This window comes from Crocuta crocuta, unplaced genomic scaffold (assembly GCF_008692635.1).
Source record: "Crocuta crocuta isolate KB4526 unplaced genomic scaffold, BGI_CrCroc_1.0 scaffold105, whole genome shotgun sequence".
Lineage (NCBI taxonomy): Eukaryota > Metazoa > Chordata > Mammalia > Carnivora > Hyaenidae > Crocuta > Crocuta crocuta.
This window is the reverse complement of record NW_027530499.1, coordinates 47,882-62,601: the sequence shown is the minus strand read 5'-3', so window position 1 is coordinate 62,601 and position 14,720 is coordinate 47,882. Positions and strand designations below refer to the sequence as shown.

At 38.1% G+C, this 14,720-nt stretch overlaps 1 non-coding gene across 1 annotated transcript; it reads left to right on the top strand.

The window, feature by feature from the left end:
* The first annotated feature begins 1,094 nt into the window (after positions 1–1,094).
* On the top strand, positions 1,095–1,258 carry LOC144233718 (U1 spliceosomal RNA). The gene has a single exon (XR_013335737.1). It is a non-coding gene; the product is annotated as a U1 spliceosomal RNA (small nuclear RNA).
* The last annotated feature ends 13,462 nt before the right edge of the window (positions 1,259–14,720 follow it).

The window sequence follows — 14,720 nt, the reverse complement described above, 5'->3', positions numbered from 1 at the left end:
ACTTTTCCATTTGTTTATGTCATTTCCAGTTTCCTTCACCAATTTTGTATACAGTTTGCCAAGCACTAGTCTTTTATCTGTTATTAGGTTTATTTGTAGCTATTTTGTTAGTTTTTATTGGAATTGTAAATGAATTTTTTTTACTAATTTCTCTTTCTGCTACTTCATTATTGTGTATAGAAACACAACTGATTTGGGGGTATTAGTTAGTGTATTGAAACTTAACTGATTTCTGGGCTTTAATTTTTGCAACTTTACTGAATTCATTTTTTATTTCTAATAGATTTTTGGTGGAGTTTTTAGGGCTTGGTTATATGCTAACAATGGTTATATAAATTTCAAAAATAATGGAATAAAAACGTATTTGTAAAGGAATACAAAAAAAGTTTTGACTTTAGAACTTCTTAGAGTCTATAAGATGACTAAAATCATTATGAATCTTTAAGAGGGAGATAAAGTATATAACATTTCCCAAAATTATTTACCACAAAATCTATGGAGTCCATCCTGGATTTTGCAAGGGTAACTTTCTACAAGGAATACCTTGGGGACTGACATGTGCAAAATTCAAAATGAGTGAAAAGGATGTAAGATGCTGTCCTCTGTTGAATAAGGAGTCTCAGCTAAATTAAGGCTGATCCATTTTGCTCCTCAACATAATACTCCCTGCAGCCAGAGCCATGAAAACTGAGAACAATGTCAAGTCCTGTGTGCTTCTCTGGTAAAATGATAATGTTTACCTCTAGGTCCTGCCTTAGGCTTTAAAAGTTGCTACAGACTGTGAGGTGTACAGTTAATTATTTTAGTTCCTAACCTCCCCCCCCACCAGATTCAACTGGATCACATCAGAAAACAAGGCTCATGGTGGCTGAGGAAAACAACTCACCGTTTGAATTCATTTCGCACTGACGGGTAATGGAATATGTTCCTGTCTCCTCTGGCAACCCTAATACTTCCAAGCTTTTGCCAAATAAACTGTCCCTGTTTATATATCACATAATAACAATATGAGTCCATATTGCCTTTCTGTTTGAAGCCTTCCTAAGTATATGTAGTTTTCAAATCTATTGCACGTTGAAATGTGACATTTAACAATACTTACCTGGCAGGGGAGAAACCATGATCACAAAGGTGGGTTTCCTAGAACAAGGCTTATCCATTGCACTGTGGATGTGCTGACTCCTGTAATTTCCCCAAATGTGAGAAATTCGACTGCATAATGTGTGGTAGTGTGGGATTACATTCACATTTTCCCATAGTTAAAAAAAAAAAAGACATTTAGCAAACTCCTCCAAGATGCATATGTATTCTGAAACTTCCTGGTTGTGCTGTGGTCTAAATATAACCTAGTTTACTTTAGAGTGAACATCTTGACCAGTTCCTCCCTGCAGTTGGGGGCACATTTCCACATAGATGTTCATGACAGACCCAAGTAAGGAAGACAACCTAAATCAAATGGAAAAGAATCAAGTGCTTGGCTGATACTCATCACATATCCTACAATTGAAGATTTGGGAGGAGTACATTTATAAGAATAGTTTTTTGTTTTCTTAGTCTTGAGGCCCAGTATGACATTTGGACATAATTCAATTTTTAAATACCTCATGGTTAACTCAGAGGCACTGGTCTCAGAGGACTGTGAGAATGTAAAAGAAATTGCTGTCACACAGTGGAGTATTTAGGTGTTATATGCAATTTCCTTTAAAAACTTCATAAATTTTCTGGGGTGCCTGGGTGGCTCACTTGGTTGGGCATCCGACTTCGGATCAGGTCATGCTCTCACGGTTTGTGTGTTCGAGCCCCATGGCGGGCTCTGTGCTGACAGCTAGCTCAGAGCCTGGAGCCTGTTTCAGATTCTGTGTCTCCCTCTCTCTCTGACTCTCCCCTGCTCACGCTGTCTGTCTCTCTCTCAGAAATAAATTTTAAAAAAACGTTTAAAAACTTCATAAATTTTCATCATATAACATGGAGGATGTATTTCAGTATATATTTTTACATTTATGTACTTACAATTCACTTCTTCTCACTAGGATCTGAGGGCACTGATTTATTCCATGAATATAAGATTTTCCAGACAACAAGACCTGCTTTTCCCTCCCCACATCAATTGAACTGCATCTATGCCCAAAAGTGAAATATAGTGCTAATCTTATAGAAATAGATCATTGTAACTTTCCTCTTTCGCCTTTAGCCATTTTGTTTTTTCGGTCTGCAAAATGTCATGATGTGGATAAAGTGTTTATATATCAGGACCCACAAACTGAAGGCTGCTACAATGGTCTGGCCCATATCACAAATCTTTTTTTTTTTAAATATAATTTATTGTCAAATTGGTTTCCATACAACACCAAATGCTGATCCCACCAAGTGCCCTCCTCAATGCTCATCACCCACTTTATCCTCTCCCTCCTGTCCCATCAACACTCAGCTTGTTCTCAGTATTTAAGAGTCTCTTATAGTTTGCCCCCCTCCCTCTCTGTACCCAATTTTTCCCCTTCCCGTCCCACATGGTCTTCTATTAAGGTTCTTCTAATCCATATATGACTGAAAACACATGGTATCTGTCTTTCTCTGACTGATTTCTCTATTATTTCACTTAGCATAATACCATCCAGATCCATCCACCTTGCTACAATTACCAGACTTCATCATTTCTCATTGTCAAGTAATATTCCACTGTATATATAAACCACATCTTCTTGATTCATTCGTTAGTTGATGGATATTTAAGCTCTCTCCATGATTTGGCTATTGTTGAAAGTTCTGGTATGAACATTGGGGTACAGGTGCCCTTATGCATCAGCACTCCTGTATCCCTTGGGTAAATTCCTAGCACTGCTATTGCTGGGTCATAGGGGAGTTCTATTGTTAATTTTTTGAGGAACCTCCACACTGTTTTCCAGAGGGGCTGCACCAGTTTACAGTCCCACCAGCAGTGTAGGAGGGTGTTCATTTCTCCACATCCTTGCCAGCATTCAGACTCTCCTAATTTGTTCATTTAAGCCACTCTGACCGGCGTGAGGTGGTATCTTAGTGTGGTTTTGATTTGTATTTCCCTGATGATAAGTGACGCTGAGCATCGTTTCAAGTGTCTGTTGTCCATCTGGATCCTTTCTTTGGAAAAATGTCTATCCATGTCTTCTGCCCATTTCATCACTAGATTATTTGTTTTTTAAGTGTGGAATTTGGTGAGTTCTTTATAGATTTTGGATACTAGCCCTTTATCCGATATGTCATTTGTGACTATCTTTTCTCATTCTTTTGGTTGCCTATTAGCTTTCTTTATTGTTTCTTTTGCAGTGCAGAGCTTTCTATCTTGATGAGGTCCCAATAGTTTAGTTTTGCTTTTGATTCTCTTGCCTTTGGAGATGTGTTGAGTAAGAAAGTCCTGCACCTGAGGTCAGGAGGTTGTTTCCTGCTTTCCCCTCTATGGTTTTGATGGTTTCCTGTCTCACATTCAGGTCCTTCATCCATTTTGAGGTTATTTTTGTGTATGGTGTAAGAAAGTTGTCCAGTTTCATTCTTCTGCATGTTGCTGTCCATTTCTCCCAGCACCATCTGTTAAAGAGGCTGTCTTTTTCCATTGGATACTCTTTCCCACTTTGTCAAAGATTGGCCATTGTGGGTCCAATGCTGGATTCTCTATTCTATTCCATTGGTCTTTTGTGTCAATATCATACTGTCTTGATATTTTTGTAGTAGAGGCTAAAGTCTGGGAATGTGATACCCCCCACTTTGGTTTTCTTCTTTACTTTGGCTATCCAGTCTTTTGTGGTTCCATACAAATTTTAGGATAGTTTGTTCTAGTTTTGAGAAGAATGCTGGTGCAATTTTGATTGGGATTGCATTGAATGTGCAGATTGTTTTGGGTAGTATTGACATTTTCCTAATATGTATTCTTCCAATGCATAAGCATGGAATGTTTTTCCATTTCTTGGTGTCTTCTTCAATTCGCTTCATAAGTTTTCTAAAGTTTTCAGCATACAGATCTTTTACATCTTTGATTAGGTTTATTTCTAAGCATTTTGTGTTTCTTGGTGCAATCGTGAATGAGATCCGTTTCTTGATTTCTCTTTCTGTTGCTTCATTATTGGTGTATAAAAATGCAACCGATTTCTGTACATTGATTTTGTACTCTGTGACTTTGCTGAATTCATGAATCAGTTTTAACAGACTTTGGGTGGAATCTGTCGGGTTTTCCAGGTAGAGTATCATGGAATCTATGAAAAGTGAAAGTTTAACTTCATCCTTGGCAATTTTGATGCATTATATTTCATTTTGTTGTCTGATTGCTGATGCTAGACCTTCCAACACTATATTAAACAACAGTGGTGAGGGTGGACATCCTGTTGTGTCCTGATCTCAGGGGGAAAGCTCTCAGTTTTTCCATATTGAGGATGATATTAGATGTAGGCTTTTCATAAATGGCTTTTATGATGTTTAAGTGAGTTCCTTCTATCCTGACTTTCTTGAGGGTTTTTATTTAAAAATGGTGCTGTATTTTGTCAAATGCTTTTTCTGCATTTATTAACAGGATCATATAGTTCTTTTCTCTTGTTAACGTGATGTTTCACACTGATTGATTTGTGAATATTGAACCAGCCCTTTAACCCAGGAATGAATCCCACTTGATCATGGTGGATAATTCTTTTTATATGCTGTTGAATTCGATTTGCTAGTGTCTTGCTGAGAATTTTTGCATCCGTATTCATCAAGGATATTGGCCTGTAGTTCTCTTTTTTTGCTGGGTCTCTGTCTTGTTTGGGAATCAAAGTAATGCTGGTTTCATAGAATGAGTCTGGAAGTTTTCCTTCCATTTATTTTTTTAGAACAGCTTGAGGAGGATAGGTACTTACTCTGCTTTAAATGTCGGATAGAATTCCTCAGGAAAGCCATCTGATCTTGAACTTTTACTTGTTGGGAGATTTTTGATAGCTGATTCAATTTCCTTACTAGTTATGGGTCTGTTCATATTTTCTGTCTGTTCCCACTTGAGTTTTGGTAGTGTGTGAGTGTTTAAGAATTTGTGTCTCCCAGGCTGTCCAAATTGTTGGCATATAAATAGTATTCCTTGATAACTGCTTCTATTTCTGAGGTATTGGTTGTAATAAATCCATTTTTACTCATGATTTTAACTATTTGCATCCACTCTCTTTTCTTTATGAGAAGCCTCGCTAGAGGTTTATCAATTTTGTTCATTTTTTTCAAAAAACCGACTGTTGGTTTCATTGATCTGTTCAACTATCTTTTTGGATCCTATATTGTTTATTGCTGCATTGATCTTCATTATTTCTCTGTCTGTGCTGGGTCGGGATGACTTTGCTGTTCTGCCTCTAGTTCCTTTAAGTGTGCTGTTAGATTCTGTATTTGAGATATTTCTAGTTTCTTGACATGGGCCTGAATTGCAATGTATTTTCCTCTTACAACTGCCTTTGCTGCATCCCAAAGGGCTTGGATTGTTGTTTTTCCATTTTCATTTTTTTCGATAGATTTTATAACTTCTTCTCTAATTGTCTGGTGGACCCATCTGTTCTTTAATAGGGTGTTCTTCAACCTCCATGTTTTTGGAGATTTTCCAGACTTTTTCCTGCGATTTATTTCAAGTTTCATAGCATGGTGATCTGAAAGTGTGCGTGGTATGATCTCAAATCTTTTCTATTTATTGAGGGCTTCTTTATAACCCAGTATGTGATCTATCTTGGAGAATGTGCCATGTGCATTAGAGGAAAAAGTGAATTCCACAATTTGGGATATAGAGCTCTAAATATATCTGTCAAATCCATCTGGTCCAATGTGTCGTTCAGGGTCATTGTTTCTTTACCGATTCTCTGTCTAGATGATCTGTCCATTGCTGTAAGTGGAGTATTAAAGCCCCCTGCAATGAGCACATTCTTATCAATAAGATTGCTTATGTTTGTGATTAATTGTTTTATATGTTGAGGTGCTACCAAATTCGGTGTGTAGACACTTATAATTGTTAGCTCTTCCTGATGGATAGACCCTGTAATTATTAATAATGCCTTTCTTCATCTCTTGTTACAGCCTTTAATTTAAAGTCTATTTTGTCTGATATAAGTATGGCTCTTCCAGCTTTCTTTTAACTTCCAGTAGCATGATAGATAGTTCTCCATCCCCTCACTTCCAATCTGAAGGTGTCCTCAGGTCTAAAATGGATCTCTTATAGACAGCAAATAGATGGGTCGTGTTTCTTTATCCATTCTGATATCCTATGTCTTTTGATTGGAGCATACAGCCTATTTACATTCAGTGTTATTATTGGAAAAATATGGGTTTAGAGTCATTTTGTTATCTGTAGGTTAAATTTTGTAGTGATGACTCTGATACTTTGTAGTCCTTGCAACATTTCACTCACAGAGTCCCCCTTAGAATCTCTTGTAGGGCTGGTTTAGTGGTCATCAATTCCTTCGGTTTTGTTTTGTTTGGGAAAACCTTTATTTCTACTTCTATTAGAATGACAGCCTTGCTGAATAAAGAATTCTTGACTGTATACTTTTTCTGTTCTTCTCATTGAAGATTTCCTGCCATTCCTTTCTGGTCTGCCAAGTTGCAGTAGATACATCTGCTACAACATTTATGTGTCTACCTTTGTATGTTAAGGCCCATTTATCCCTAGTTGCTTCCAGAATTCTCTTTTATCTTTGTGTTTTACCAGTTTCACTATGATGTGTCGTGCAGAAGATCAATTCAAGTTATGTCTGAGGGGAGTTTTCTGTGTCTCTTGGATTTCAATGTCTGTTTCCTTCCCCAGATTGGGAAAGTTCTCAGATATGATTTGTTCAAGTACCCCTTCAGCCACTTCTTTCTCTCCCTCCTATGAAATTCCTATGATATGGATAGTGTTCTTTTTTTCTTTTTTCTTTTTTTAATGTTTTATTCATTTCTAGGAGAGAGAGAGAGACAGCGTGAGCAGGGAAGGGTCAGAGAGAGAGAGAGTCACAGACTGAAACAGGCTCCAGGCTCTGAACTGGCAGTCAGCACAGAGCCCGACGCGGGGCTCGAACCCATGAACCGCAAGATCATGACCTAAGCGAAAGTCGGACGCTCAACCGACTAAGCCACCAAGGCGCCCCTGGATAGTGTTCTTTTTGATTGAATCACTGAATTCTCTAATTCTTTTCTTGTGATCCTGGATTGTTTTTTTATCTCTCTTTATCTCAGCTTCCTCTTTTTCCATAAATTTATCTTCTAATTCACCTATTCTCTCCTCTGCCTCTTTAATCCATGCTGTGGCTGCCTCCACATTATTTTGCACCTCATTTATAGCATTTTTAAATTCATCATGAGTGTTTTTAAGATCCTTGATCTCTGCAGCAATAGAGACTCTGCTGTCTTCTATGCCTTTTTGAAACCCAGTGATTAATTGTATGACTATTATTCTTACTTGTTCAGTTATTTTGCTTATATTTGTTTTGATCAATTATTTAGCTGTCACTTCTTCCTTGAATTTCTTTTGAGGATAATTCCTCTGTTTCATCATTTTAGCTAGTTTTCTGTCCCTTATGAGATTTAAAATCTTGTTATGTGCTCTACACCTGTAAGCACTGCTATATTAAGGGGGGGGCATACACTGTCCAGGACCTGACCCTTCAGGAGGTGTTTTTTGGAGAGTGTTACTTGTCCTCTATTGTTGTGACTTTGGACTTTATTTCCCTACTTGTAGTGATGTTTTGGATCCTCCACCAAGCGTGCTTTGATTTGTTCCTTGAATCCCTGAAAAGGAAAACAAACAAATAGGAAACAAAAACACGCAAAAACACAAATACATAAACAAACCATAAAAACCCCAAAATCAAAAAACAATCCAAAAGCAGAAAAGCAGAAACACCAGCTATAAGAAAAGAACAGGGTGCAGGTGGTTCTGATGGAAGAGCACATACAAGGAGAGAATGCAAGGGGCAAGGAAAAAGAAAAAATAAGCATTGATCAGGGAGACAGACTNTAATTCGTTTATTTATTTTTGAGAAAGACAGAGACAGCACGAGTGGGGAAGAGAGGCGGGGGGTGGGGGTGGGGGGGGAAGAAATGAAGATAAAGTTATCCAGACAGAGAAACTATATGGCTTGATTATTCCAAAGAGAAAGAAAGGAAAGGAAGGAAGGAGGTGTAGAATACGTATCAAGAGAATGGATTAAATATATCTGTTTAAACAAACCAACAACCAGAGTAACTAGCATAGGGGAGGGAAGAGATAAGGAGAGACGGAAGGAAAAAATATATAGAATTAAACCAGGCAATGCAGCAGCGCTGGCCTGTTGGAGGGGGCCGTCTGGTTCCACAGCATCTGTTCTGCTCCAGTATATATGCAGGCACGGAGGGGCATGGTTTGGTGTAGGTGGATCCCGCCTACAGTGTGGGCTCAGAGGACTGATCCCTGAGGCCCCGCCTTGGTGGTGGAGGGAGAAAAATGGTCACCCCCTCAGTCTCTTCTCCATGACTCAGTTTCCCAAATCACTCCTTTGGAGCCATCCTCACTGTGTCACGGGCGCAGAGGTGATGATCTGTCTCATTCCACTAACTCCTGTGCCACAGCACTTGCCTGGGATTTAAACTCCCACTCCTCTTGCACCTTGGTACTGGGAAAGCACCTCTCGATGCCCGATATGTGGTCCCAGCTGGTTTTTGTCCCTGCAGCAGCACCTCATGGGAGAGAACTGGTTTCTCCTACTGCATGCAGACTGTGTCCCTGACCTACCACAGAACCTGAGGGTGGCTCCCTTTCTCCCCAGGTGCGTTCACAGGCCAGCTCCAGTCCAAGCAAAGACCTACAGTTAGAGATGGGAATCCCTCTCCATCCTGGTCAGGTTTTTCTCTTCTCCAGATACAATACTACACTTCCCCAGCCACTATTTCTCCTCCTTTTCTCTCTCCGTAGAAGATCCCTCCCTTCTGTGCTTACAGGGCCCATTTTATCTCCCCTCGTTTGCAATCACCCACCTATGGCCCATCAGATTGTCCTGGTTTCTTCCTGGTAGACTCAGTCTCTTGTCTTCCTAGACTCTTGGGGTTCAGAGTCCTTTGGCTTTAGCCCTTCTTTGTTTGAGAGACACAGGAAGTATGGATCCCTCTACTTCTCCACCATGTTGGCCCCGCTCTCACAAATCTAAGCCTATGTCAGCCTGACCTCAGGAGAAACATCTCACAAGCAAGGAAACCTAACATACAGCAATCTCAATCCTCCAACTCAGCTTTAGCCAACTCATCTTATCCTAGAGAATAGGACCTCCAAGCTTTAATAGGAAATCCCTGTTCCTTGAGCCAGTTATGTCCTATCATGCCATATTTCCAAGTGTCTTCTTTTAATGCTCTTATAGAATTGCTCTTGTCTAAATTCCTTAGTAAGTCTGTTTCACTGGTTCTAAGGCACTGTACTGCCCCAATCCATGGATTATGTTCCTTGAATAAAGAACATCAAACTCCTTATGAAATCGTGGCACTATTGTCACTTGACAGTTTATATGAGGATGCCTATTTGTTAAAGTATAATAGGCAGGCAAGGAAGGGCCTATGAAATGAGGGTTGGTGAAAGGTGTCATTAAGAAGGGACTAGGGGAAAGTCAGGACAGAATTGATGAGCATGTAAAGAACAACTAAAAGTAGGCAGAAAACTCTGTGTATTGGACTACCTAAGTTTCCAATTTAATTACATGCAACAACCTGTGGCATAACTACATAGATCTTTGGCAATACCTTTTTCCTAAGGGAAACATTATTGCTTCTGGCCTACAAAAGACAAATACACTTTCCATGATCTTTTTTCTGTGTGTGTATGTCCAAAAGGAAATAAAATGAAGATTACAGACAGTTTTATAGGAAAAAATAATGAAATAAAATGAAATTGGGCACACAGACACTAATGGTATCCTCCTAGGAGCATTAGTAGAATGGCTGCAAGGTAGACAGTCAGAGTTAGGTGGCTTATCTCTTGGTATGGAGTGGGAGAGGATTGGGGGAATGCTGAAAGGAATCCATACTATGTAGACGAGACAGTTCTTTTACCTATCAGCCCTTTTCTAATTGATTTACCAAGAGAGGAAAATTGGGATATGTGTGGAAAGCCATTGCATTCTTTAGTACACTGTTCTTTTCCATTAACTGAGGAGTTTTCTACAATTTTTATTCTATAGCAATAGAGTAAATTTCCTCCTTATCTGCACTGCATCTTGTAATTTTTTGCATAGATGTATTATCACCATTACCACTCTATTTGATCACTTGTCTGCCTTCAGTATTAAACTAATCCTGTATACACAGGTAGCATGCCATTTTTACCTCACTTCCTCAATGCCTAGCACAGCACCAGGTATTTAATTAGAACTCATTGATATTTGTTAGGTTTAATTGAATTGAAGATGGTCATAGTGAGAATAGAGAGAGAAAAGAAAAAGGTGTAAAATCTACTCTCTTTTCATACTCAGGAAATTAAGAACAGGGTTCTTAGAATCATTAAGCTTCATTTTCACACCTACAGCCAGAAATTTGTTCCCTCCAGTTAAGTTTGTGCAGACTTGCAAGCAGTAACCACACACCCTACCTCTTTTATAGCTTATATTAAAAGCCAAGTCTATATCTCCGTAGTTCACAGCCAAAACAAGCCAGTCTGGGTTTGTACCAGTCACCAGCTGCTCTTTGTCCTTGTCAGACAGAAAAATAGATACATGACCTATAGCGGTCCAAATTACAGTGATCATACTACCCAGAATAGTACAAGATGTTCTTTCTTTTCTCAACAGTCAATCAACCTAGATGTGGAAAACCTATTAGGGCATCTTTGCTGTGATTTTCCTGACCCTTCAAGGCCTCTAGGCATAACTTTCTTTTCCTAAATTAATTGAGGTTGTGGACAGCCACTGTTGCTGATTGGCTGATTACACACCCAAGCAGATTTTATCACTAATCTCTCCATTAAAAACTGTTCCATACTCTATTATCCATGGCTCAGTTTCATCTATTACTCCTAATTAGAGCCAGCTCCTACTTACTTAATTCGCCAGGTATTTTTGGAGCATCTTATGAGTGTAAGGCTGTATCTGTAACCATTGTCTAGAAAAGGACAAACCTAAACATGATCTATGCTTGATCTTCAACATGATCATTACTGATCCATATAAGTGGGACAGCTCAAGACCATGGCAGGAAGGGCAGCTGGGAAAGGTGATAATATCCTTGTTACTGTTGGGGTTATTTAATTAGAGATTTCAATCATTCATTTGTTCCTTAATAAATTCAACAAGCAGTTATTAAGTGCTCAATGTAAACAGAAGTCTCTGTATTGTCCACTGTTTTATTCCCATGTTCAGTAAGATGGCTGGATGAGAATATAGAACTGGTGGTGATGGTGCTACGGGAATGAGTTTAGAGGTATGATATTCTATATCAAAGTTCAAACTCTCTAACTCTCCTGATAGAATTGGGCAAAGTTGATTACTCACAGGCTGATCACTCCTGTTTCAAAAAGTAGATTAAAGCTATACCAAGAAAGACAACATGAGCTATCATTTTCCATCCTCGGTTTTACTTATTCATTTTTATTTGCTAGTGAGTTAAAAACTCTTTCAAAGACAGTTTCAAAGTTATCTGTATCCAAATAAAGCTCAGATTCCTATTTGATTAAAAGAAAATTGTCTTTATGATCTCTTGAATTTCATGGGAAGCAGACGTAAAGGACTTCTGTCCTCAAAAGTTTGGGGACCTCTCCTCTGGACTTCTTCCTTTAGGCAAGCTGGGTTGATATCCTGAGTGCATTTCCACACATACAGCAAGGGGCAATGTCACCCTCTAGTGGCTGACTTTTGTCAAGCTGTTTTTTTGCTGCTATCCTTTCAAATTGAAAGCTAATTTGTTCTTTACCTAACTTCACTGCAGATAGAGAGGAGCAACTTGACCTGAGTTTGATGATTACTTCAACACTTTTTACCCTTGGAGTTGTCACTTCTTTGACCATTATGTGCTTGCATGCAAAAAGTACTAGCCTTAGAATTAAAAAGAAAAAAACTGGTATTAGAATTCTAGGTTCAAACAAGAATAATGATTGCGATTTATTTTCTCAAAATCCCTGTATAGGGACTTCTGTGAAGATTAAAACAAGAAAATGTATCAAGAGATCACATGAAACACACCCAGTGAAAAATAGTACACATTAAACAAATATTATCTAAGAGGACTACTCACCTTTTCTTTCCTTACTCTGGAATCAGAAATTGAAATTTAATAGCCTGATGTATTCAAAATGTACGACAAAGGAGAGGATACAATGATTCTTGACAAATCTTTTTTTTTTTAATTTAGTTTATTGTCAAATTGGTTTCCATACAACACCCAATGCTCATCCCAACAAGTGCCCTCTTCAATGCCCTTCACCCATTTTGCCCTCTCCCCCAACCCGTACCAATGCTCAGTTTGTTCTCAGTATTTAAGAGTCTCTTATGGTTTGCCTCCCTCCCTTTCTGTACCTAATTTTTCTCCTTCCCCTCCCCCATGATCTTCTGTTAAGGTTCTCCTAATCCACATATGGCTGGAAACACATGGTATCTGTCTTTCTCTGACTGACTTATTTCACTTAGCATAATACCATCCAGATCCATCCACCTTGCTACAATGACTAGACTTCATTCTTTCTCATTGTCAAGTAATATTCCATTGTATATATAAACCACATCTTCTTGATCCATTCGTCGATGGACTGAGGATGGAATGGAAACAGAAATAGCAGCTGACTGAAGCAGGGCTGGCTGCTGAGTCCATGGGTCTTGTGCTGGCGGTAGACACTGAAGAAGCAATCAACCTAGACATACCTCTGAGTTGAAACTTGAGTGATTAGGCGTCAGTCGTCCTTAAATGGGTTATTTTATGAGAAAAGACAAATTAACCCTCTGGGAAAGAGAATATAGAATTCTGTTTAAGAGTTAGTCAGCAGCATCCTGATCTCCCCAGAGCAAATGGTCTCAAGAGTGAGCTGGATTAATGACACACAGCCCTTCAGCATTCAGTTGCCTGGTCAAGAAGCATTCAGAATATTTATCTCAGGTAAAAGTAAGTTCTTGATATCAACAAACTCCCCTTTCTCACTCCATCATTCATTGAGTTATTAAAATACCAATTAAGTACAAAATAGTGTTCTAGGCTTAGAAAACATAAAAAAGACATAAAATTATTCTATATTATTATGTATTATATAGAATAAATATGTTATTTCATATTATCCACAAAAAGAAATTATATTAAATTATATAAAAAGTTAAAATTATTGCTCCAATATTACCGACAAGTGACTTTGGGGGAATCACTTAACCTCTTTGAGCTCGGTCCCATTCATTAAATTACTTCAATTTTCCAGAGATATTTATGATCCTATATGTTGGACACAGAAACTATAGCACTGAACATTACAAACTGTCAAAAACCAAACTCTGCATATTAAATAAAACAAAAAAGAAAGATGAATTTATTGTCAGGCTTTTGACCTACAACCAGAAAAGTCAAAGCTATGGAAGCACTAACTTGTGAGTTGCTCACAGACTAAGGCATTTTTATAGGATAAATGTGAAAGTTAGTAAACTTTTTCATCTAATTGGTTTCCATTTTTTAAGGATGATTTATTTTTGACACAGAGAGAGAATGTGAGCAGGAGAGGGGCAGAGAGAGAGGCAGACACAGAGTCTAAAGCAGTCTCCAGGCTCTGAGCTGTCAGCACAGAGCCGGATGTGGGGCTTGAACTCACAAACTGCGAGATCATGATCTGAGGCGAAATTGGATGTTTAACGAACTGAGCCATCCAGGTTCCCCCAAATCAACCATTTTAAAGTAAGTGATTTAGTAGGATTTAGTACATGTACGATTTTGTGCAACCACCCCCTCTATTTAGTTCCAAAACATTTTTATCACTCTGAAAGGAAGCCTTATATCCTAAAACAATCATTTTCCATTTCCCCCTTCCTATAGTCACTGACAACAATCAATTTACACTGTCTCTACAGATTTACCTATTCTGGATATTCCATATAAGTGGAATGCAATATATGTTTTTTGTTCACTGAATTTTTTCATTTAACATAACTTTTTCAAGATTAAGCCATGCCACAACATGTATTAACAATTTGTTCCTTTTTGTGGCTGAATAATATTCCACTGTGTATGTATACCACAATATTTTTATCCATCTACTCATTGATGGCCATTTAGGCAGTTATTACCTTTTAGCTGTAGTGGATAGTGCTGCTAAAAACATGCATGCACATAAATTTGTTTGGATGCCTCTTATCAACTATGTAGAGTTTATGACTAAGAGTGAAATTTCTGGATTATATAGTAATTTTATGTTTAATTTTTTGAGAAACAACCAAATTATTTTCAGTAACATCGGAACCAATTTAAATTCCTACAATTCCTTCACACCTTGAACAACACTTGTTTGTTTTAATTTTATTATAGACATCCTAACAGGTGTCAAGTGATGTTTCAGTGTGGTTTTAATTTGCATCTCCCTAACGACTAATGATAGTGACCTTTATTTATGTGTTTTTTTGGACTTTTTGTTGTTGTTGAGATGTTTTCATTCCATTTTTTAAAGGAGATGTATGTCTTTTTGTTGTTGAAATGTAGAAGTTCTCTATATGTACCTGATATAAATCCTTTGTTTCCTCATCAAATATATGATTTGTAAATATTTTATCTTATTCTATAGGTTATCTCTTTTTTAAAGT